We start from the raw sequence: 22,857 nt of genomic DNA, 5'->3' as shown, positions 1-22,857 counted from the left end.
AAATATTTTTGACTATTCTCATCTTGGTGTGTTTTCTCAAATTGCGATGGAACCGGCCTTGAAAAACTTGGATAACTGTCCCTTCAGAGGATTCCTTGTTAACGTGAGTTTGGGAATATGATACATACATTCTTTAGGAAAAAAACACAACCCTAGAAGCCTCACTTTTTTCTCTTTATTCAAGAGCAAATATGTGTTTCACATCTGCTATACAGCAGGCATAGTGGAAGCGCCGGGAGCTCAAAGCTGTACGTGGACAGCCACAGACCCCCAGAGCACTACAGTTTGCCGGGGACAGATAGGAGTCAGCAGGCAATTAGTAGAGACTCAGGCAAACCGCTTTATTCCAGGTGTATACAGGCCGTCTGAGGTCTGTTCACTTGATAAAACTTTTAACCGACGTTTAAGTATTTGTCTTCAGAGTCTGTGTGAGTTAGACGTTTTTAAAAGTGATATTAAGCTTGGAACGTTAGCATGTGCATATATCAATTAATCTTCCATTGTTATTTCATTTGGCTAGGTTGACTTTGTCACGGGATTCTGGTAAATGGCGTTCTGTTCAGTAACGTTTTAAGTATATGTTTCAAATGACAATATGACTGAGATGGAGGAGCAAAAACACGTTTGTGTTATTTTGACAGAATGGACATCGATGTAGAGCACTTTTAAAGACTAATATTTTATATTAATAATAAAAAAAGACATAGCTCTCTCCAGTGAGTTTTCCAGAAGCACTAAGTGTGTGTTCACTGCTACTGTTCCACTCGATTCACTCCAGAGGGGGTTAGTAAAGCATAGTAGGTTTAATACTTAATATTGAATTTCTCCTTTATGTTTCCCACTGATACATTACAATTATTATTTTTTAAAAGGGAAAATATAAATGTGTCAAGTGGAAAAGTACTTAGTATTATTTCTTTCTAAATTTATAGTAGTATTACACGCTCACACAGTATTAGAATGCATCTATTTAAAATGGTTATGTACCTACCTGAGTAACAGGAATTAGTTTCAATATTTTGGAGTTTTTATCGATGACTAGAAGAAATATGCTCTTTTGTTTCCATTTTGATTTAATATTCTTAGTAAATACTGAGTCCACATTTTTAAACAAGAAAACAACTCTGCCTAATGTGAGAACAGCATTTACAACATATATTACATTCCATGGACTTTTGTGGTTCTTGTTTACTATGCAGAAGCTCTAGTTTCTTTGGCTATTTCCTGTTAAAGTACATAGTCCAGTGCACTACAGGTTTGCCGGTTAACCTTCCTAAATAGTCGTTATTGACTATTTTGCTTTGAAATTCTCTTTAACCAAAGTTTTATTTCATGGAAAATGGTACCTAAAATTGTTATATGTCTACCACCTTATCTTGATTTGAAATTGTGAATTTCAATTGATATATTTTTAGAATTTTCTTAAATCTATTTTCAACAGGTGCTTCCAAAGAGAAAGTAGGAACACGATGGTCGAGATCAAATTTCAAAATGATAATAGGACAGGCACTATCTGTCTCCATGTGTACGGGGAGCACTTTTTTCTTTACAAGTCCTCTCAAGGCCCTGTGTGGTCTCACACGGTCACCAAGGCTGTAGAAAAATGGTTGACATTTCTACTTTAAAAGAAACCAGCTCTTGCTGTCTGAAAGCATTCCCACTGCTGCCCTAATTACCTTATGTCATCGTGAATGGGCTCATCGCCTGCCATTGATGGAAACTTAGGGGAAAAGAAAATATAAGGAAGACTAAAAACTCATGAGCACATAATCCAGAGATTAAGGTGTATACACGGTATTTTATAAAAGCCAAAATTATTTTTTCTGATAAAAGTAATAAATGCCTTTATTTTTGAAAAACATCCATTAATACAGTTATGTGTAAAGTAGAAGTGTCAAGTCCCACCAGAGTGAACCATTTGGCTGTAACATCATATTTGTGTGTGTTTGTATATATTTCTGTTTGTCTTCTTCCTGTTTCTACGCCTGTCTGCGTGTACTCAGATACTTATCTTTCAATGAACCTAAGTTACACGTTTCGTTCTGCAACTGCTTGTAATAGTGTAGTTTGTCACGGACAGTTCCCCATGTCATTTCAGTGGTCTGTTGCTGCCTAACAAACCACCTTAAAATGATGCAGTGACTTAGGACAGCAGCAGCATCTTTGGTCTTGGGCAGGGCTCACCAGGGACAGCCCATCCTGCTCTACTTGGGGTCATCTGGGATGGCTCAAAGTCTGGGGGCTGGAGTCATGTGAAAGCCTGTTCACTCGTGTATCTGGCAATTAACACCGGCTCTTGGCCGGGCCTGTCTGTTGGAATATCTCCACTTGGGCTCTCCACGTGGCCTGGGTTTCTGTTGGGAGATGATTCTCCATGAATATTTCATAGTTCTTCATGATCCAGATCCTCTGAACAAGGCAATAACTGCCAATTTGAGAATGGCTTTTTAAGGAGACATTCCAGGATAGTAAAGCTTCGAGATGTCGCCCTCACTGGGGACAGTCCAGGGTAGTAAATGTAAAGACCTGCCCTTCTCCCCCTGCCCAGATCGTTTACATTCCAGAACAAAGGTGAGGCCTCTCTCTCTTCTGCAGGGTGGATCGGTGCATCACTAGCAGCCTTGTGTAAGGTCAGAGTTGCCTAGTTCGGGAGGATCCTCTCCTATAATGAACCCCATAACTTTATAGGGTAGTGTAATCACGGAGGATAAGTGAGAGGGAAAGGTGCGTGAGACAAGATAGCATAGGAGCCAAAATGAGGATGGTTCACTGAGCTGACCTCTGCTCAGGATCCAGCACAACTGATTGCTCAGTCTTACAGAACCGTATTCTGAGAGGTGACATAAACATCCTCTCAGGACAGGGAAGCGGGAGTGATTCATCGGCTGACCTCTCTTTTATTGGTCAATTTCCTCATGGGGGCATTTATTCCTCTTTGTATCCTGCACCTGCTTGAATGGTGCCACTTCTGTATTAGACTTAATAAATCTGAAGTGACTTACTAGTGGTATTGAATTATACACACATACACACACACACACACACACACACATACACACATATATATTTTACTGTCTTGAACTTTGGTCTAAAGATCATGGATCTACATAAATCTACGTGTACATGCCCAATTATATTCTTAAAATAAGTTATAGAATTGAAATCTCAAGATTGTTGAATATATGTGCTTTAAATTTTATTGTCTATTGACAAATGTTACTAATTTTCCTCTATAAAATATATACACATTTATACTCTACCAAGAAATCATAAAAAAAGCTTAATCTCATACTCTAGACATAATCAATGTCCTAATTACTGCCAATCTAATAGGCAAAAGAAAAAAATTATTTTTTCCTAGTTTCTGTTTGATTTTTTGTGAAGATGGACATCTTTTCACATGCTTATTGATCATCTTCATTTTTTTCTTTAGCGAATTGTTTTTCATATTGTTTTGTTTTTTTCTCATGGAGGCTGTTCCCGTTTCCTTCGTGATGTTTCGGCTTGCTGTGTAGTTTATGGATAAGTGTTTTCTGAATTCGCAAATATGTTTTTCACTTTTCATTTATCTTTTATTTTAATTTTATTCGTCATCCCTTTTGTCAGAGGATGAAAATCTGTCAGTCTTTTGATTTATATTTCTCACTTTTGAGCATTAATTTTATGTTTTATTTTTATTATATTTTCTAATTTGTCATAGCTGGTATAAATGTATCTTTTTCTGAATTTTTTTCCTGGTTATACTATCTAGTGCTAGTAGTTTTTCCCAGTGATTCTCTTTGAATTTCTAGGTAGATAATTACATCATCTTTAAATACCCTTATATTATTTTCTATATACACATTTATGTGTATATGTTGAATTTTTCTCCAAAATGGAAACTTTTCTTCATATTACATTATGAACATTTTCTAAGACAACTAAAATATGAATTAAAAATACTGCATTATTTCCTACCTATGTAGCATAATCTAATTTTGGACTCTCAGGTTGTATTTTGTAACGTTTATAAATAATTCTATAATCATCTTTATAAATGAATCTTTTCTCTATTTCTTGGATAACTGCCTTGGAACAGACTTTGAGAGGTAGATTAATGGGTTAAAAATAGGACCATTTTTAAGTCTCTTCCTACATGTGCTTCTGTTGTCCTGTTGCTTTCCAGAAAATATTTATTGCTCCGTAACCTCAGTGGCACTGTATGAGAATGACCATCTCGCTTGTGCATTATTAGCTCCGAGTTGTCTCACTGATTTTATTTTTTATTAATTTAATAAGTGGTAAATAGCGTGATAATTTGCATTTTGTTTTGATTACTCATATAAGTAGAACATCGTCTCCTGTGCTCATTAGTGATTTGTGTTCCACCTGTGGTTTTTTTTTATTCATGAACTTAGTTCATTTCTTAATTTGAATCTTTTCATGTTGATTTAGATAATAAGAACAGTAATATCTCATGCATTATATTTGGGGCAAGTATTTTTCCTGTATCATAGTTTGTATTTTAATTTCATTACACATAAACTTTTTTTGTTTTAGTATGGTAAAATCTCTTGATTATTTTACCTTTCTGAATTCTTTGATGTCTCACAAGTCCTTCTTTATTACGAGGCCAGATAGATAAAATCACTCAATTTCTTAATTAATATTTTGTATACTTCAGAGAAGTTTTAGATTTAAAACAAAATTGAGAAAATACATAGTGCTCAGATACTCTCTGTTCCCACACGGCAAACCTCCCTCAAAATCGACATCCTGAAACACAGCGGTACATTTGTTACAATTGATGAGCCCACACTGACACATCGCTGTCACCCAAAGTTCATAGTTTGCATTAGAGTTCACTCTTGGTGGTGTACCTTCTTTCGGTTTTAACGAATGTATAATAAAATGTATCCTCCATCGTGGTATCATAGAGTATTCTACATAAAGTCTTCACTGTTCCAAACATCTTCTGTGCTCTTCCCATTCATCCCTCCTGACACCTGGCAATCTAATCTTTTTACCATCTCCATAGTTTTGCCTTCTCCAGCACGTCATATAGTTGGAATTACATAGTGTGCAACCTCTTCAGATGAACTTCATTCACTTAGTAATGTGCATCTAGGATTTCCCCATCCCAATCTGTTAGTCATGCACTTCAGTTTTTTCCTTGACTGTTGGTCTCTTCTTGGCTGCAGGGTTGATATGCCCACGAGAACTTAGCATCTCCTTAACCTCAGCTTTAGGCCCTGGTCATTCATTCTGGAGCAAGACTCATTCACTGCCTCATTACAAGGAAACGTGAAGGTGTTGGGAGAGCATTTTGTCCGATCCTGCCATGTTCATACTCTCCTTTAGGTCATGCTTTTACTAACTTAGCTCAGGCTAAGCTAACAAAATGACACGGACTGGGCGACCTATGAATAACAGAAATTTATTTCTCACAGTCTAAGGGCCAAAAATCTAAAACTAAGTCTGCCAGTATGGTTAAGGTCTGGAGCAGACCCTCTGGGGTGCAGATCACTCACTTCCTGTCGTGTCCTCACAGAGAGGAGGGAACTACTTAGCTCTCTGACATCTGCTTATAAGGGCACTGATGCCATTCATTGGGGCCCCATCCTCATGACCTAATCACCTCCCAAAGGCCTGACTCTCTAATAGCATTACACTGGGGATTAGACTTCAACATGTGAATTTGGTGGTGGGGGGGGGCGGGGCACATAAAAATCCATCCATAAAAGCATCTCTCCTCTGGACCATTGCAAAAATTTAACTCTCCTCTCCGCCACTAGTGCCTTCCTCTTCTAGTCAGCCTGCCACATGGGTCTAGAATTATCTTTCTAAAATACAGTGCCTCATTGGGCTCGAATGTATCCGATAGTTGCCTCGTGGACCAAATTTCTTAGCTTATATGCCCATCCCTTTGTCATGAGGTTACCTTTCCCAGCTTCCTCTTCCCACACGCTTCTCCAGGGCCTGCATCACTGAACTTCTTTTGTCCATCCTCTGCTCTCTGATGCCTCCATTATGTCGCAGTTGCTACTGCCCGGTCTACCCCCACCCCCCACCCCCTTTTTTTTCAATCACCTTACAAGTCCAAGTTCAATGTTCATCACCTTTGTGAAGTTTTCCCTTCATCTTCCTTAGCATTTCGTACTTACCTCTAAATACACATTTGCCTCTAATATCTCATATTCATTTAATAATTTGTCATATTTCTGGAAAGCAAAATCTAAGCCTTATTAATCTCTACATTTCTCTCCTCTTCCGTGGACCTGGCAAATAATAGATGTTGAAAAATGTTTCTCGAATGAATATTAAATGATTCCACTCACCAGTGTGCTCTGGGAATCAGAGACCTCTTTGCAACTGCGCTGGCTTAGTCACGACAGCAGCCTTTTAAAAATGCAAATCTGATCATGGCACTCTTCTGCTTAAACCCATGCAAAGGCTCCATGCTTCACTCAGGTCATAATCTTGATACGAAATCCACAATTTTTTATTGGCCCGTAGCCCCGTCCTCCTTCTCCAGGCTCGTCTCTCCTCCCCTCCCCCCATGGCCCCCCATGTCGCTTGCCTCAGCCACCTGGTCACCTCTCCGGCCGAGATGCTCAGGGCCTCCTCCATCTGGGACGGTCTTCCCCTGGCCCTGGTCATCTGTTCTTTCCTCCACCTTCAGTTCTCACCTTTCCTCTTCAGCAGGGCCCTTATCCAAATCACATTTCCCTAGTATCAACTCACACAGGTGGTTTTGTACATTCGACAGTGCTTATTTCGATGTGTAATTCGCACTGATCTGTGTTTTGCCGCTACTGTTGTTTGAGGTCTAGCCTGCTTACCAGCCTTTATTTTCCATGATGTATATTTTGTTCTAAGATACCTTCTCGTCATGGTACCTGAGACTTATTTGCCCAATAAATGTGAATGAGTGACAGGCTTTAGGATGATAGTTACTGTAGATGTTTTTTTTCTTTTTCTACTTTCCCTTTATTTTTAACCCGAATGCCCTATACTTACCTAGTAAATGTCATATTCTGTTGACTGCCTGCTCCCTCCACACCTGTGCTGTTATCACGTTTGAATCACAGCAGTTTTGTGTAAATTTCAAGGTCTCCAATGAATAATAAATTGGCAATTTGAGTTTGTTTCTTCTTCTTTTTCTTTTCCTCCAACAAAGACAAAACTAAGCTTTTCTTTGCTGATTTGTTTTGGATGATCTCTAAAATATTTTGCCAGGGGGTGGTTATTAAAACATCTTCTTAAAACCTTTCCTGTAGGGTTAGGAATAAATGTGATACTATTTAAGGTTCGTACTCACCATCTTCTATGTCTTTTTGTTGTACTTGCCCCTCAGAAGGCTGACTTTTAGAATCACCAGCACGATGCTATATACACTATCTTGAGTAATCCAATAATAACCATGCATTTTATCTTAGATTTTTTTTTTAATCTGATTTGATAGAGCTAATTCGGTTTTTTCTAAGCCCTGGTTTTAAATCTAATTAAGGCATCTTAAATTGCTCAATTTCCATTTGGGTAGCCTGCTTTGCCCATAATTTTCAGGTTTCAAGACTTCTGTAATGAATTTCTTCCATTGCTTTTCTGCAATTAAGCTTCTCTTCCATTAAGCTCTGTCAGACTTAGTCATAAGGCAGATTGGTAACCAACCAGTCTCATTAATTAAGAGCACAGGAAGGTCTCTAAGAAAACACCTTTGTATCAGGGTGGTTTAGAGGAATGGCCTATTTTTTCTGCAAATGCCCATGTACCGTTTTCTTGGAATAACAGCTTATGGGTATTTTGGAGACTGATTTCTCTTCCCTTCTTCATTGCCTCTTTTGTGCCTCCGACCTCTTGAAATCGGCCCCTTCCCCACCCAAGGTTAAAGGCACAAGAGGCAGCCGCATACTCAGACAGAGCTGGGGCGCGAGGAGGCTGCATTTGGTTCGGGCTTTGGCGGGAGAGCACAGCAGAACTTGCCAGCCCCAGGCCCTCCGAGCTGATTTGATCACCTCCACTTGCAATCTGCCTCTGTAGTCCCATGGACCTGAACTCGAGCCTCCATTTCAAAGCCATCGTGGTCAGGTGGACCATCTGGTCAGCCGGCCCTGCGTCCAGAGAGATTCGGAATCACAGTGCAGAGAAACTAATTATGTTCAGTAAGTGTTTCATGATCTGCTGTTCTAGCCAAATAAACAGAAATAAATTATCGACATATTTTCTTCCTCTTCTCTCTGTTCATCAGATTCAAAAGTCCAAGGGAAAAATAAATCCCCAAATAGTAAGAAAATTCTTGGGGAAGCTATTGGGTCTGTTTTGCATAAGCGATCGTGCATACGTTCGAAATGGTAATCCTTTTGTATCTGAGATTGATAAGCTTATTTAATGTGTTCTTGCCCCATTTGACAGCGGACAGCCGTCACGCTAAGTGCTTCGCTGTCTGTCTGCACTGCTGACGTATCACTTGAGGTTTTGAGTGCACATTACGAAGCTGAGATTTATTGACCCAGCCTTTATTTTAAGTAAGACGTATTTATGTTTGTACCCTTTTGATAACCAGGCCATTGGGACAGAAGCGAATTTTTAAATCTTACATCTGTACTCAGACAATTTGATAATGTACTCATTGTTTTTTACAGTTACTTCGGCAAATGCTTAAGCACCTTTTGTTTGCCAGTCCAGATATAGTCCAACTTGTACTCAGTAGCTCTTACCTAAAAAAATTAGTTTTCCCCTCCAAGGCAGTTCTTAAAAGAAGACTTCGAGCAATAGTACGTCAATATTTGTTAATTCCATAATATATCTATCTATTGAAGTCATGTAAAATTTGATTTGAAATGCAGTGTGGATGACAAATCTATTATAATAAAAGAAAGCCAGGAAGCTGTAAGCAAGCATGAACATATGCATGTGGGAATATTTGTCTAATTTCTAATTAGGCTAAATGATTCTAGATTAGCTTTACTAGTTATCTAAAAATAAATACCTATAGAGAAAATGGTCTTACTTTGTAATTAACTATCATTAATTTTCATGCATAGATTTGCCATTATACATTTTAAGGATAAGAGTTATCTCCTTTTTGTATTAGCTCATCGGTTGTTCACATATTGACAAAGTATAAATGTCAATTAAATTTTTTGGAGTAAGTGTTCAATTAAATGTGTGTTATACACTTGTTAATTCATCTGATATACCACTAGGGCTAACTATAAATATAAAAGAGCTGGTTTTTTTCCAGTTTATCAAATAGATCTTTGAATTAGATAAACATTGTTAGATAGTTTTAGCATATGGGCTGGTATGCAGAAGTTTTTTTAAAGGACGATATTATATAGAAAATAAACAAGAAGTTTTTCATAGAACAAGTATGTATAGGAAATAATCATTTGAGGCAAGGGCGCATAACTTTAATTGCCCTTTCGAATATCATATTGCATATATACAAATTATAGTAAGATAGACATTTTAAAGTCTTATTAAAATGTTTCTAAATATAATTTTATTCTATTACATGTATATTTAAATGATTTCAAGCCAGTATATAAATAACAAGTTATCCCATGGGATTTTCTGCCTTCCCCCCGCCATATTAATGTGACAATACTACCACCTTCTCAATTTTATCTAAGCAGAGCTTAACCAGCGATATCAGATGAATCACAGTTATCTCCTATACCAGGTTGTAAACTGTTCGAGAGCGAATCCATTTCTAATTTATTTTTATGTGTTATAGAGTCCTTAATAGATTCTTTGCATTTGTACGTACGGGTCGGGACCCCCGTGAGGAAATAAATGGAGCACTCAGCCGACGTTCACTGTGGAGGGTTTAACAAGGGGACCGTTAAGATATGAATGGGGATCAGGGGGCACAAAAAGGCTGGCGAAGCACCCTGGGGCTGGCAATAGCAGGGAGCTATTACCCACTCCTCAGTCTGAAGGTCAGGGACGGAGAAGGCTCACCTACCTGAAAGAGCCTCGGCTGAGGTCGCAGCTGGTGAGAACTGCTGTCAAGAGATGTGGCATTCAGGGGATTCGGGGTACTGTGAGGCTGGAGCCCAGCAGAAAGGGAGCCTCGTTCTCTGATGGCTTCTCATTGCTTTTCATTGGTCTGCTGTTGGCTAAACCCGAACAAAAGCAGAGACGTTATACGCCGTCGAAGAATATGATGCATCCATGAGCACAGAGAACAGAGGCATATGTATATGCAAGCAGCAGACATTAAGCTTAGTAGGTGTTCAGTTGATGAGGGGGACAATGATGAAGTCTTTAAATGTTTCAACAGCTTTTCAGCACAGCCTGGATTTGTGTAATAAATTTCTTTTTCTTGATTAGCAAGTATTGTTTACAATTCTAATGAATATCAGTTTGTTCACTTGATGTTTCATTTGATGTCTGTGTATAACTAATGTGCATAAATAGCATAATTTTGCAAGTTAACTAACAGAATTAGTTATTTAAAGATATCCCGAGATCTGTCCTTCACTGAACAAAAGAATCCTTTTATTATGTGACTCATCGTCTCCTAATTTACTTTTAAGTCTCGATCTCATATATGGAGATGGCTTAAATCAGGGTCAAGCAAAAGCACTGAAAAAGGTTGTGGAACTAACACGGGCCCGACGTCTGAGGAATGCAGCCATCGTGGTGGTGGCGTTACGTCAGTTACGTGAACGAGGACATCTGATAGCTCTCAAGGATGGAGGGTTCATAGGAAATCAAATCACCTGGGGTGACAGAGGTTTTTAAAGGGATTCTTTAATAATTGATGATGCATGAGAGGATTTTGCCATGTGTGTTAATACATGTAACTTCCCACTCCCTAAGCTACAATAATACTCGCAGATTCAGGTCTTCCCCTCAGAGAAATTCTGGGACACAGCCAGCTGGAACCTATGACTTGAGTAGTCTGACAAAACAATGAGAATACAGGGACTTATAGTAATTCACCCTTATCATTTCTTAACTGCTTCTAGAGGAATCCCAGCCCATTGGGTCATATGTTTCCAAAGAGCTAGCTTCTCCCCACCCCAATTTATGCGATGTTGACTGGGATTTGCTATCCTATTAACTCACCACAGGATCTGTAATTCATTAATATATGTCATCTGTAGGTGCTCCCAGCTATAAATGAGAGTGAAAATTGGCTGTTGCCCTGGGTGTAAGTGTAATTACGATGTTCAGTTCAGCATACACCACGCTCTACAAACTCAGTGACCCATCAGGGTGAACGGTAACCCCCTAGCATGATGCATTTGAGGAAAGATTTGTTCAATGAGAAGAACAAGCGAAAAAAAAGACAATAAGAATAATAACCGGGATTATTGAAAGATTTCTAATCTATTATTTAGCATTTATTGAATATACTTTCATAAACGTAAAAGTAATGCATCTCATTTCTACCCGCTTAAATTCACAAAGAAAAAAATCACAGCTACCAAGTTTAACACAAAACTACCTTAAGGAACAAAGGCAAGTCTGTTAGGAGAAATCATTTGAAGTTCATAACCAAATAGCTTAATTTTCCCAGCTCTGCTTCCCCTGGTCGTTTTCTCTGGTTTTTGATTGTCCTTGTTCCCAGGACTCTCTAGATGATTGGGGATAACAGGTTGATGATGAGCCAGGGACACTTACTTCCTAACGGCTTTCTAAGAGTCTCTGAGAATCTAAGATTTCTGAGGACACACATTTCTGAGTCTATAAAAAGCTCTGCCATCCCGCGTATTGGGTGGGTGGATCAGACCTCTGGTCTCAGGAGGAAACAGCTTCATTCCTCAGCACAAGATGACAGAGAGCCATCCCGCCTCCCTTCCAGCCACGTTCCTTCACATCATCCCTTAAAGTGGGTCCCTGAGCCATATCCCGCTTAAGCCTTTCGGAACAAGGGTTTGTTCTGTTTTGTTTCTACTCCGAGCACCAGAAGAGATTTCGTTACCTGTTTTACACGCTTATTTCTTCTGGAGGTGCTCTTATGGTAACACTGTGAGCCCAGGTGGCACAGATGACAAGTCCGTGTTCAGAAGGAAGTTTCCAGGTGAATGCTCCTCCTGAAGCCCAGCCCTACAGGTGGCTCTCAATGTTTATCTCTAACCTGTTCTTCTGAGACTGACTGGTAAGCATGTGACCTTCTGGCAGGGCACAGAGGCACCTGTATCATGAAACGAGGTCTTTCTTTGCTTCATGAAGTCAGGATCTCTGAGAAGATACCACTGCTGACTGCGGTCCATTGCTCTAGTGCTTTCTGTTAAGTTTTTATCAATCCCTCCAATTTCTCTTTGCAGCAAGAGGCAACCAACTCTAGTCAACTTTCATACCCTGTACTGTCACATGCTATAATTTTCTCTTCTTCCGCCTGGCTGGAGCTCAGAGCTAAGTGTTTGACTTTATAATAAATACTAAACTACAGAAGCTATAAACATAAAAATGTAGTTATTTGTTCTAAGATGGTACACGGTGAGACAGGTGGAGGAAGGAAGACAAAGCTTTCTTCCTCCAGGTGGTCGGCCGCCTGCCACTCTGTTATCAGTCTCCCTTGTGATCAGTTGCTAGAACAACGATTGGACACTTCTGGATTTGAGCAGATTTGTATGTGTATTGCAGAAGAGGAAAATCGACCTTCTACCCTCTTAGGTTCTATGTCTGGGCCTGAAAATTAAACAAACATAAGACAAATTATCAAGAGAAAAGTGTATGCAATCTTTTATGGGCAGGTGAGAGTCCTCATAAGGAAAATAAAGACCCAAAGAAACAGAACCCAAGGCTTATATATGTTTTTAACAAAGAATGATAAATTTGTGGAGAAGTGACATGGCCAAGGAGTTGGGATCAGGGGCTGTAAATTGTAGGAAATCGACTGGTACATTTATGGGGAAACTAATGGAAGATAAGGGTTATTTTAGTAGCTTTGTCTGTTAGACACCTTTTGCTGACCGTTTCCAGTGTCCAGTGATAAGAATGTTCTTCTCTTCCTATTGAAAGGAGGGCCCCTCTCTCTTGGAAAACTTTATGACCTGCTTTTAGGTAGAAAGCTGGAGGTCAGAGAGACCTCCCTACACCTGTTCTCTTAAGTGCCGTCAGCTCAAAAAAATCAATGTGCCAAAGTAGCATATTTTTGACGTGGCATGTTCTGGACATCTGTAGTATGTAATGTGCGTGCAGGCTGAAGCCCCTCTTAACTTCTTTGGATTAACATGGTGGCCAAATCCTGAGCTACGCCTCGTAGCCATTTCTTAAATGACAGACTGCTGTGCTAGGATGGGGAGGGGCTGTAGTAAATTGCACCTGCCACACAGGTGACCGCGTCTGGTATGTTTCTGTGGAAGCCCCTATGTTAAAGATACAATTAAGATTTATCTATTATTTATAAAGCAGATTTGAAGAAGTTTTAAAAGTAAATTACAGTAAAAAACAAACAAACAAAAACCCTAGAACATTTGAAATAAACTCAGAACAGTGAAAAATTTATAAGGAGAAAGAAGCAGCTACTTCAAATGGAGTCGTTAATGTACACGAGCACTAAACTGATTCTCGAGTTACTGACAACCACAGCAAAGGAGAAAAATTGTTTTCATTCATCTAATTCTTATTGTTTAGTTGAAGAGAGCTTTCATATTCATCTCGGGGACCCTCAGGGGGCCCAAGCTGGTAACAAATGAGCGAAGAGGCTGGGCGAGAATCAGAGGGAGTGGCTCAGCTTTTGTTTGTCCATCCAAAGAATTCAAACTAAGACCCACCTGAAATAAAATCTTTGCTGGCCAAGTGAAACCAGAGCGCCCTGGACGGCAGTAGACTTCAAGTAGCAGCAACTCCTGAGCTGAAAGTGAAATCCAGAAGTTTCTCACGGGGGTCTCTATTCGGCATTCTGTGACATAAAGTACTATAGATAAATGTATACGTCATTTGATTGAAAACGCACAAAAATGGCAATTGCTTGAAAGGGTCTTTCCAATACTGAAGTTATGAAAAAAAAAAAAAACCTGAAGATTTAACGTTATTATTTTGCCTTAGTGAATACACTGTGAAGTCTCTAGAAATCAGCCATGCCTCAAATGGTCTAAGGATGCCCTAGGTTAAGGGTACTTCCAAGAGGTCCACTTTTTCTTGTTTTGGAGGAAATATCTTTTGTGATTGGGAGCTAGCAATGCAAAGAACTTTCTCATGTCCTCGAGTTAAACAAGCAGCAGTGCCATTCAGGGTGTGTCGATTACATCTTGTGTGTGAGGTGGGGGGTAGTGGGAGAGGCAGGGCACACACGCCATCTGTAGAGTCCCCGAGGAAAAGAGGACATGAACTTGAAGGAACAGAAAAGTCTCCTCCATTCTCCTACTGGCCTGGTTCCCTGAAGTCAGCTTCTCAAGTCCAGAACAAACGAACACGCAGAAAGTCATCTCCGTGTCATTTAAACGTTTGGGATAAACTGAATTCCTCCCCACCCCCAATTTCTTACTGTTCAGTCATTTCTGGGCTCTATAATCACAGTGAAGAATTCGAAGTCGTTTGGTGGTACCTGTGGAAAAACAAACTTCTTACCATTATCGCTGTCCCGTGTCTGTGACATACCTGTCCCGGGTTGGCTGCCAGGCCACGTGATGTAAATTCAGTCTTGGGTGACTTCGAGGGAGGTACAAAGCACAGGGCTTGGGTTTCACAGTGTTCTGAGCTGACCAATGGCCACCAGACCAAATGAAGCTACAAAACATGTCACCAGCCGGCTCCTCTTAGTCTGTGAAACAATTCAGAGAGGCAAAACCTCTGACCACTGGTGACAGGAAAGGGATGTGTTAGCCACTAGGAATCCCTGAATTCAATGATGGCTGACTTTGCTCAGATGTTATTTAACACAACCCATGAATATGCCAGGATAAAGTATGGTGCAAATGCTGGCTAAAATCAGAAAGACGGGGTGGTTTTGAAGTCAGTCTGTTAGGAAGCAAGGTTCTCGAAAGCCAGCTGGGATCTTTAGATTCAATTAAGGACCTCCGCGTAGGCCTCTAACAGTCTCAAAGCGCTGTTTGTTTCAAAGCACGAAGTTCTTTAGACTTCGCTTAGCAAGAATAACACCTGGGCACCTCTCAATAAACCAGTGACCCCAAATGTCTGGAGAACAAATGAGGCTTCTGCAGGCTCTTTTGCTCTAGTATTTTGGTCAGGTCAGAGCGTTCTTCCTTTGGTGCGTGCTTATTTTTATACTTGGCTATTGCAACTCTTTATAATTGTATTCAGATATTTCTAGTGTCTCATAGTAGTCCTCGCTGATGTGTTTTCATTTGATTCCTACCAACTAGGCCACCTGTGACTTGGCGAGATGTGCAATATATTTTAGGGGACACGGGAAGTAGATTTGAGAGACCAAGAATGGAATGTCAGTAAGGTGCGGTAGGCAGAACACTGAAGGGGTCTTCCCAAGCTTCCATCCTCCTGTCAATCAACAGTCACCTACGAAAGGACTTTGAAGATATAATTAAGAGTAATTATCAGCCAGCCTTACTATAGGGCAAGGAGCCTGGATAATCACGAGTCTTTCAAATCAGAGGAGGAGGGCTTGCGAGTCAGCCAGAGAGAGGCACAGTGACGAAGGGGACAGAGGGAGTTTTCAAGCATGAGAAGGGTTCGACCCCCTGTTGCTGGCTCCAAGTGATGGAGAAAGGGGGTCAGGTGCCCCAGAAGGTGGGTGGCTTCTAGAAGCTCTGAAGGACCCCTGGCCTATAGCCAGCAAAGGTGTGGGACTTAAACCCTCCTGGGGCATGGAATGAATCCAGCACACACCTGAGCGAGCCTGCTGGTGGGTTCCACAAAGTAGCCTTCTGTATTATGAACTATATGCTACCGAGTGCATTATTTTAATGTGGAATTACAGGGTCGTATACAGAAACCATGCCTGCTGTGCTTTAGGGCAATGTAAGGGATTTTCAGGGTCCAGGCCATTTTGCCTTATCGGCGGGTTTAGACATGAACCCCCAGGAAAGAGGCACCTTTGACCTGCACGCTGCCTCTCTGGCCGCCGCCTTTGGAGAGCTTGAGCTCCGCCAAAGAGGAGGTCCACAGAAAGTGAGGCCGCGCACTCTGTTTCTAGAAAAGTCTTGAGACTCACGTGCACACTGTCAGTGCCTGAATTCCCTCACCTTGGTCAACACGAGCGGGATGTACCTTTGTCCTGGCCAAGGGCACCACTAGTTGTTCCTTTTCCACCTTTTCCTCGCACAAGGTAACCTGGGATGTTAGTGATAATCTGACTTATTCCGTGAGAAACTGGAGGGCGAGGCAGAGGGAAGGGCGAGCGTACCCGGGTCTGCGCCGGTGCATGTGCAGGAGACCGGGCTGAAGGATGCGGATTCCCTCACCCAGCGCGGTCTTTCTCTGGGTAAATCTATCCGCTTCTGCATTTATCCGCTTCTGCATTGCCGCTTTTTCAACACTCTTTGTAGTTTTCTGTGGAGGCCTCCCACTGCTGGAGTCATTTGAATAAAAATACAGTCCTTCTGCCCTGAACAACCTTCAGGATCCTTCAAAGATGAATTTAATTATACATATTTAAAAAAAAAAAAAAAAACCTCAGAATTTTGAGGATTTTAGTTCTAAAACCAAATTTATTATGTTCAAAGTTGTGTCTGGATAAAAGGCAAGTATAACATTAACATATTAATCCATTCATGCCATTTAGTGATTTGAATTATTCACAGCTGCTTGTATTTTCTTTTTAGAAGAATACGGCTTTTATCTATGAGGCTAATCGAATAGAAAGGAATATCTTTTGCTTTTCTAATCCCCTCAGTTGAGGTTATTTTAATATAGGCTGCCCCCTGTCCCCTGGTGCATTTGATGAGCTGTCTTCATAAAGCATTTACATTCGCTTGAAGCACTTAGCAGAAAAACTAGGTAAGTCGAACACTAACAGTGAAATCAAAACGCTAGGCAGCCATTTCCAAGTTCAGGGCGCTTTGAAGCTGTTAAGATGCTAAATCCCACTCCCCCAACCGCCCCTCTCCCCAGAATATAAAGGAGGTGATGCTCTGCAAAACATTTGGCAGCGTCTTGTTTTCGGTGTTCAGGCTACGTTTTCTAAGCTGATTTGTGCGCTTGGCTTTAGCTCCTCCCCTTTTTATGATTTTAAGTCATGAATCTTCTAGGTAGGGAATAATCCTTTCGAATGTCTGCTTTCTTACTGGTGGAAAAGGCTATGCTATATATTTGTTGCCAATCTCATAGGGCTAGAAAGCTCAGACGATGTAATACGCAAGGATAGAGCCTCTAAATAGCTAGACCGACGTGAGAGCAGGGATGTTTCTTTGCCATTGCCATTAGCAATCAGTTTGCAGAATTAAGATACCACAGGGATTCAGAAGGCATGGTGTTTGTAACTGGTCAGAACCCACGACTCACAAATGTCATTTTAACCTGGAATGTTTCATTTAGGTTCTAATCTTTGTCTGATTCCAGACACTTAAAAAAGTAGTATTATGCCTACTAGATTTCGCTTTCCACTCTGCCTAATTCTTCGAAGCATGTCTCATTTGCCAGGACTTTCCAGAACTTTTTAGGAACCTGGTTGCTTTCCCCTGGACAGTCTTATTACTGTTTTACTCAGACTTGAACTTCGTTTTTGCCAAGTGGAACAGATTTGAAATATATTTATTTGAGGTGGACATTTCCGTCGGCATCATCTAAAGTCGTGTTTATTTTTTGTCAGTCTGTTTATTCCCTGATGGAATGAATCAAGAGTCTTAGGAGCAACAGAGTTACTTTGCAGTGATCCTTTGGATTTTAAGGGACATTATTGATTATAAAATCTAAAGGTGCTTGATTTGATATGAGAAACAGATGCCAGGTTGGTGAAGCAGTTTGCCTAAGATCATGCAGCTGGTTTTTAGCAAGGTAGAATTAAGAGCCAGTTCTCCTGATTCCAAGTCTAATGTTCTTTCCACCATACAGTGAAGAGGACGGAGGCTCAGAAAGAAAGACGGCCTTGAGCGGGAGTCAGCAGACCATGGCCTGTGGGTCACAGGTGGCCCACTGCCTGTTTTGTAAATAAAGTTTTATTGGAACTCTACCATGCCCAGGCATTTACATATTGTCTACATCTGTTTTCACACTACAAGGGCAGAGCCGAATAGTTGGTCCAGAGACCACATGGCCTAAAAGTATAAAATATTTATTATCTGGTTTTTTACAGGAAACACACACACACACACACACACACACACACACACACACACCTTCTGACCTCTGGCTTACAGGAAAGATGACTAAATAATCCGTTTGGGGCACTTGGTGGAGAGTCGCTTTAGCTTGCACATTTGTTCTTAATGGTAGTTTAGAATAAGCTGGCTGTTATACATTGTCCAGCTCTCTCGCGATTGCTTACAGGTTGATGTTGACAAGCGTGAATATATACTTTGAAAATAAGGACCGGTACATAAAGCATTTCCATGATACGGGGATTTGTTTCCGGTATTCATCTTCGTCATATGTTCTCAAGAGCAATGGTGACATTTAATTCTACGTGGCGGAAACTCACCCAGGGCACACGACAGTTGTATTCACGTACGTGAAGGGCTAGATGTGGGCAAAGGGATCAGATGCATTTGTCCTTCATGTCTAACTAAAAATACACTTTGCTGTGAAGCCCCTTCCCCTTCCCCTTCTCCCTTCTCTGGGCAGAATTAATCACTCTCCTGTGCTTCTAAGATACTTGGTGCAGAGTACTATTACAGAATTATCGCCCTGTGACACGGGCAGCTGTTTACACATTTGTCTCCCCAGTCAGTAGTGAAATCCTTCAAGGTGAGGACGGCACCTTCTTCACTTTGGCATCTCCGCCATGGGGCACAGTCCCTGGCACACGGTGCTTGTATAGCATGAGCGCGTATTGTAATCTCAGAGGGCAAAGCAAGGGCCAGTGTGAAGTCCCAGTAAAAGGACCTTGGCGGCAATGCTGGCAACTGATAGGAACCTACCCTAAGCTGTGTCGCGTAGCTCCCAGAGACCAGAACTTGGGGTTATAAAGCCTGGGTTTGAGTTTTGGATTCACTGTTTGTCTTTAGGTAAAAATAGTGGCTAGTTCGGCTAGAAACTCAGCAGCACAGGTGTTTTTCCTCAAGATTGCAACTGTACTTCCGAAACGCTGGTCTCCGGGTAGGTTACATCAGTTTCCTCACCTTCGAAATGGAGATGATATAGGCAGCAGTTTTCCAGGCGTGGTCTTCAGACCCTTTGGGGATCCCCCAGACCCGTTTAAGAAGTCTGTGAAGTCAAAGCTATTTCGTAAGGATGCTAAGACGTGATTTACCTTTTTTCCCACAAAGTTTCGTTGATAGTTCAAAAGCAGTAATGGGAAAACTGGTATCTGAGGACAAAGCAAGGCACTGAGTTGAACTAGTAGCAATTGTTTTATTTCTGTGGTACGCTGGCAGAAAAAAAATACATGCCAGTTTCACTTAAGAATGTCCCTGATTGGAGCTAAGTCACTAATTTGATGAAATGTCAACCTTTAGGTACTATGTCTTTTTAATACTTTGTGATGAACTGGGAGCTGAGTATAAATCAGCTTTGCTACATTTTGAGGTACAGTTGCTGTCTTCAGGAAAGTTCTTGTTTTTGAGTTTCTAGCTGAACTAGCCAAGGTTTTCACTTGCAATACAATTTTTACTTGAAAGAGTCACTGACCAAGTATAGTTATTTAGGCGTTGGCTTTCGGCAGATATCTCCTTTAAAATTAATGAAGCGAGCCCATCACTTCAAGGAAAAGAACTAATAGTATTTGTTCCCAGTGATAGAATTAAGCTTTTTAGCTATATTTGGAATTTTAGAAAACTCATGTCTTCTACCATGAGCTTGATACTTTCTCAGTACTGAGACTCTTCTGAACAGATTGGTGGTGAGATAAATGGGATTTTCAAATATCATATAATGAAAAAGACCATGTTTGGAATATCCATATAACTTAGTATTTTCTAAATGGCCAGGACATGATGTTACAAAATCCTGCACAGGTAAAGATCTATTCAAAGCCTAATATGATTGTACCTCAAATTAATAGATTTTGATATAAGTAATTACGCTGGATGTGATGGGTGCCTGTCACCCTGTCACTGTGGAAAGTACTGACCCCTATGTCTGCTGTCTTTTCCTACACATATACACCTATGATAAAGTTTAATATAGGTTAGGTATAATGAGAGATTAACGACTAATAGTAATAAAAACTAATAATAATAAAAACTAATGATAAAATAGAACAACTATAAAATATACTCTAATAAAAGTTACATGTATTTGGTCTCTCCCTCGAAATGTCATATTATATCGTACTCACCTTTTCAGTTAAAGGAGGCACTTTAGGCCTTCTCTGTGACACATCCGAGTTGCCAGGATCACTGCTCTCGCACTTTGGGGCCATCGTTCAGTAAAATAAGGGCGACTCAAACATGAGAACTCGATTAACACAACAGTCTATCTGATAACACAGTTGCCTACTGAGTGAGTAAGGGGCGGGGAGCACATGCAGAGCAGAGATGCTGGACAGAAGGATGAGTCACGTCCTGGGCAGGATGGCATGAGAGTTTGTCACGCTACTTGGAATGGCATGCGATTTAAAACTGATGAATCATTTAGTTTTGGAATTTTTTATTTAATATTTTTGGATCATGGTTGACCACAGGGAACGGAAAACCATGGAAAGCAAGAACATGGATAAGAGGAGACCGCTACATCTGCCATGAAAAGCCAATTTTCTTAGTCTCTTTCAAGCAAAACAACGTATTACAACACATGAAATGCAGAAGCAGATAGGAAAATTTAACTGTCTTCTTTTAAGGCAGACATTTCAATAATTTGCAAAAAAAAAAATGTAAAGCAACGATGTTCGCACGAATTTTTGTTTATTTTGGATAGATTACTTTATGAACTTCAGTCGAGAGTTCAGATTATAGTTTTTTATTATAAAAATGTTATTTATAGTAATCTGTATTAGGGTTATCGTATTCATTTAAACAAATAAAACTTTTTAATTTCTCAATTTTAATTTTTAATAAGGTAACCGTTGATAATACAAGTTGCGTAATATAAACGGTTGGAGCTCCTTCATATGTAAGAGTGGGAAGGGTCCTGAGAAGACGGGGGGCATTAGGCATTCTCTTATAACTCTGGAGAGAGTATAATTTGGTACTAACTCTTTGGAAATAATTTGACAATATCTGTCAACACTCAAACTCACGTTCGTTGCTTCAGCAATATACCACAATGGTCGTAATAGCAAAACAAGAAACGGGGTCTAAAAGATAATGGAGGCTGGTCAGATAAGTACACCTACACTATATAGTGAACTTGTGCATATTTTGCAGACATTAGAAGTATAGTTGACCCTTGAACAGTGTGGGTTTGAAGTGTGTGGTCCACTTACAAGCAGATACTTCTCAGTTAACCGTGGGGTTGGAAATCCGCATTTTCTGACAAGTCGTATTTGGATTTTTGACTGTGTGGCTAGTGGCGCCCCATGGATTGTTCCGGGGTCACCTGTACTTAGATATTTATATGGAACTGTGGAAATACTTGCACAGTACTAAAGTATTAAAGTATTTCTTTAAAGATGCAGAAAATTATTTTAGTAAGATTTCATTGTGTAAATAATTAGCAGACTTCTGTTTATAGAAATAAATGCTTAAAAACTGAGAACTAGAGTTAGATTGGGGGAAAATGATTAGAGGCTAAGGAAGGGTGGTAGGAGGCATTCATTTTTCACTTTATACTTTTCTATGTCATTTTCTTTATCACATTCACTTTTTAAAAAATTAACTGAGATGATAATACCTATAACCAAAATGAAAACTAGTTGAGATAATGTTAAATCTCCGGGCTCAGTAAGTGTTGGTTGGACAAGTGAATGCCCATTCATATATTTGTGTGCCATCAGTAGAGCATTCGCCACGAAATTAATGAATGGCAGCTTGAGAAAAATGTCATAGATAGAAATTATGCTTCAGAGTATATCTAACTGATCGCTAGAGTGGAATTCTGCTATTCTTTGATTCTGATATTTATGAAAGAGTAACCAAATATCGTCCACCGAGAGGCTCTAATGAATTTTTTTCCCATTCATTAGTTTTCAGTAGCATTCATTTTTCCCTTCAGTTATGTTCTCAAAATATGGAGCAGCTACTGGGACAAATAGACCAATACTTACTTAGTTTGGTACTATCACAATTGCCAGTTCCAAAACTGGAATTTATTTAGTGGAATGCTTCTGCTCTTAGGGCAAGCTTATCTTCAGGGTAAGTTTAGGCTAAGAAACAAATGCCACAATTTTACTTCTTAAAATAAAGGATGTTGCAGAAGTTATTGTATTCTTTAAAAATCACTTTGTGATTGCCAGTACTGCGTTTTGGAAAGTCCAAATATGATTGCATAAACATATACACAGGCTGTATATGCAAATATATTTTTATAAAACAGGGCTTAGGTCATTGTATGAAAAATAGATGGACCTTTTCTGGGAGAACAGAAATTATTAACTTATCCCAAGCATCTTATTGAAAGAAAAAAGCCAATTTGAAAAATGTTGGGAGATAAAGCATTCCAGTATTATTCTTCACTTCTTTTATTAATGTATTAGAATACAAAACTCAATAAAAATTACATTAAAAGCTCATAAACATTGTTCAAATCTTCTTTCCCCATCAGCCACGTTCATGAAACTGACATTTCTATTTAAATGGAAGTTAATAATAATCAGAATTTATTAATGAGTCAGACAATATGTTGGGCACATCCTTTTACACACCAGACATTTGTTGAGTGCCAGATGGTGTGCCAGGTACTGGGACGTTAGTGTTGAATAAGATACATTTCTTGCATTTTAAGGGTTCAGTGGCCAACGGAGTA

The 22,857-nt window shown here is 40.0% G+C and overlaps 1 protein-coding gene and 1 long non-coding RNA gene across 3 annotated transcripts in view; one reads left to right on the top strand and one right to left on the bottom strand.

Annotated features, from left to right (window-relative positions):
* Nucleotides 1-22,857, top strand: part of IMMP2L (inner mitochondrial membrane peptidase subunit 2) — a 696,111-nt gene that overhangs the window by 559,825 nt on the left and 113,429 nt on the right. The window lies entirely within an intron of this gene.
* Nucleotides 11,395-20,438, bottom strand: LOC112479759. Its single transcript, XR_003046337.1, has 4 exons — nt 20,294-20,438; nt 14,542-14,704; nt 13,716-13,843; nt 11,395-12,627 (listed from the first exon to the last, which is right to left on the bottom strand). It is a non-coding gene; the product is annotated as an uncharacterized LOC112479759 (long non-coding RNA).

This window comes from Pteropus alecto, unplaced genomic scaffold, assembly GCF_000325575.1.
Source record: "Pteropus alecto unplaced genomic scaffold, ASM32557v1 scaffold21, whole genome shotgun sequence".
Lineage (NCBI taxonomy): Eukaryota > Metazoa > Chordata > Mammalia > Chiroptera > Pteropodidae > Pteropus > Pteropus alecto.
The sequence above is the reverse complement of the archived record's forward strand: the minus strand, read 5'-3'. Positions and strand labels throughout refer to the sequence as shown.